The sequence below is a fragment of the Rhinopithecus bieti genome, unplaced genomic scaffold (genome assembly GCF_001698545.2).
Source record: "Rhinopithecus bieti isolate Rb0 unplaced genomic scaffold, ASM169854v2 scaffold_70802, whole genome shotgun sequence".
NCBI lineage: Eukaryota > Metazoa > Chordata > Mammalia > Primates > Cercopithecidae > Rhinopithecus > Rhinopithecus bieti.
Genome location: NW_016827192.1, coordinates 1328768 through 1332241, shown reverse-complemented (window position 1 = coordinate 1332241; position 3474 = coordinate 1328768).

Below are 3474 nucleotides of genomic sequence, written 5' to 3'. Positions count from 1 at the left end.
GGTAGCTGGGACTACAGGCGCCGCCACCTCGCCCGGCTAGTTTTTTGTAGTTTTTTTTTAGTAGAGACGGGGTTTCACCGTGTTAGCCAGGATGGTCTCGATCTCCTGTCCTCGTGATCCGCCCGTCTCGGCCTCCCAAAGTGCTGGGATTACAGGCTTGAGCCACCGCGCCCGGCCACGTGTTTTGTTTTTGTTTCTCTTTGTGTGTGTCTGTGTGTGTGTGTGTGTGTGTATGTGTGGTTTTTTTCAGCTATAGTGTCTAGAGTCTCTCTCTGTCACCTAGGCTGGAGTGTGGTGGCACAATTTTGGCTCACTGCAACTTCCACCTCTTGGCCTCAAGTCATCCGCCCAACTCAGCCTCCTGAGTAGCTGGGACTACAGGCATATGCCACTATGCTAGGCTCATTTTTGTATTTTTTTATAGAGAGAGGGTTTTACTATGTTCCCCAGCTGATCTGAAACTCCTGGGCTCAAGCAATCTGCCTGCCTGGGCCTCCTGAAGTGTTAGAATTACAGGTGTGAGCCACCACACCCAGCAATGCAATGACTATGGGAGTGCAGGCAAACTGATAACAAATCTTTTGGGTAAATACCCAGCAGTGGGATGACTGGATCATTTGGTAACTCTGTGTGTTTTGAGGAATCTGCATATAGCTTAAAGGCTATACCAATTTACATTCTCACTCATCTACTGCTTTTTAAATGGGAAGCTTTAATAAAATTTTAAATATGTTCTATTGGCTTTTAAATTCTTTTCAGCCACTTATACCTTGTGCCGTTTTCATTGGTACTTGGCCATAGGTTATCTTGTGCATAGTTAAAACATTTCATATAGGCTGGGCACAGTGGCTCACACCTGTAATTCCAGCACTGTCTCACCTGATGGGTTCTTTTTTTGCCCACTGCCCACAAAAATCAATGCACTGAGAACAGCAGGTATTGTGGCAAAGAAAGAGTTTAATAACTGCAGGCCAAGCCAAAGGATAGGAGGCATTTCCCAAATCTGCCTCTCCAAGATTTTGGAGGCTAGAGTTTTTCAGGGTACTTTGATGAGCAGGGAGCTCAGGAACTGAAATAATTGATTGTCTGGAGATGAAATCACAAGGGTGTCTAAACTGTCTTTGTGTAGTTGACTCAGTTCCCGGGACGGGGTCTCAGGATCAGTAGCATTTCTTGGTCTGCTGAAATGCTAAATCTGAAAAATATCTCAAAGACCAATTCTTTATTTCACAATAGTGATGTTATCTATAGCAGTAGTTGGGGAAGTTATAAATCTTGTGACCTTCCCAATTATGTGATTCTGGAGCAGCAAACAACTTATGGAAAAGCAAGCTATGAAATGATAGGTCATTGTTTAACCATGCCTATTCTTTACCAAAGTTCAAGCCTCTACCATAGTTCTTCTTATTTATTTACTTTTTATTTTTTGAGACAGAGTCTCACTCTGTTGCCCAGGCTGGAGTGCAGTGGCTCAATCTTGGCTCACTGCAACCTCCACCTCCTGGGTTCAAGCCGTTCTCCTGCCTCAGCCTGCCGAGTAGCTGGGATCTAATCTAGTAGACTAGGGCACAGAGACTCAGGAAAAAAAAGTTCCCATGGTTCGTTAGTCACATCGAAACTCACAAAGTCATAAGATCACAGGAGTTGCAAAGGATCATAGAGGTCATGAAGGACAACCTCTATGACATTTCTGAAGGATGCTCATCTGACTATTTAAATACTAATAGCAATGAAGAACTTATTGCCCTATAAGTTAATTTATAAACATTAGGAACAGGAAAGACATTAGGTCTTTAGGTTGGGCCAAAAACCACATCTTGGAAATTTCCACCCATTGGCTTGCAAACAAATCCGCTTCTACATGATGTCAAGTATGTGCCTTGAGTTTTCATTGTTTCAGGCCAAACACTTCCAATTTCTTTGGCAGTGCTGAGTGGTGATTCAGAACAGAGTCTCTGTAATTATGCTCAAGGGCAATGATTTATGTCGCTCAGTGGTGGGCAGTCTTTTTCTGTAAATGTCCAGATAGTATAAAATACTTGAGGCTTTGTGGACCATACAGTCTCTGCTGCAACCACTCAATTCTGCAATTGTCACATGAAAGGAACCACAGACAGCATTTAAATATATAGCTGTATTGCAATAAAACTTTATTTACAACAACGGGGTAGGCCTGGATTTGGGTGGTAGTTAGACGATCTCGGATTTAGCCAGTTCTCACATGGTTCCTAGGTTTTCATCAGTTGAGAGGATTGTTCTGGAGGATGACACTCCAGATGAGGGTGACCAATATGCATCTAACAGGTTTGTTGCCTCTCATAAGAAGATCAACAATACAGAAGATGGTACACAGATGATTTAGCAGCAGAGAACACTAGCTCTGCAACATACTAGCTGTGTGCCTTTGAGCAATTATTCATCTTCTTCTGAGCCTTGGCTTTGGCATTCTTAAGGCCAAGATTCTCATACCTATTCTGTAGAATTGCTTTGCAGATTAGGGATAAAGCAAGTAATGTACTTAGCTCAGTGTTGGGCACTTAGAAAGCAGCAATAAATATTAGTTGTGGTCCATGATGATGTGCTGTTCAGTTCTAATGTGTGGGACTACAGGCGCCCGCCACCTCGCCCGGCTAATTTTTTTTTTTTTATATTTTTTTAGTAGAGACGGGGTTTCACCGTGTTAGCCAGGATGGTCTCGATCTCCTGACCTCGTGATCCACCCATCTCGGCCTCCCAAAGTGCTGGGATTACAGGCTTGAGCCACCGCGCCCGGCCGTGGCTGAGCTTTCTAAGTCAAACCTGCAGTAAGGAGAAGGAAAATTCCACTCTGTATGAAATTAGGCTATGGCAGTCAGTTTCTGCCCTGTTCACTCTGCTGCTCACTCCACCCTCTGTGCCTCCACCTGTTACCCAATTAACACCCTATAATGCTGAACACCTGTGCGGAAGCCATTAGCAGGCTCCTTTCCAGCACTGTCATTGCCACTTCGCTAACCCTGAACCCCTAGCCCACTGCCGGGTCTTGCAGGTGTTTGTCTGCAGGAAGCCTTTTGGGTTTGCTGAGTTTGCCCTGGGACAAGAAATTAATGTGGTAATTAATGCAAATATCTTTGCAGAAACTTCTCTCCCGGGCCCTAATCAAAAGAGATGGATCTTCACCTTTCTTCAACTTTGAAGATACAACTGTTTGTGTGTGGGGGGTGTGTTGGGGGCAGGGGAGTGCATTGAGGAAGAAAAAGAAACAAGGAGGAGAGCCAGGGAGAGACAGAGAAAAGTCAGTGAGAGGGCAGAGGGAGAAAACCAGCTTTCTGCTCTGTACCAGGTGGTGAGAAGGAAGGACAGCGACATCAGGTTTTGAAATCTCAACTCTCACCTTCTTAAGTTCGAATTGAGGAAAGTGAGAGGCCTGGTAATCTCACAATCCTTCCCATAAAATGGACCAACAAGCAATTTTCTTTCTTTTTTTTTTTTTTT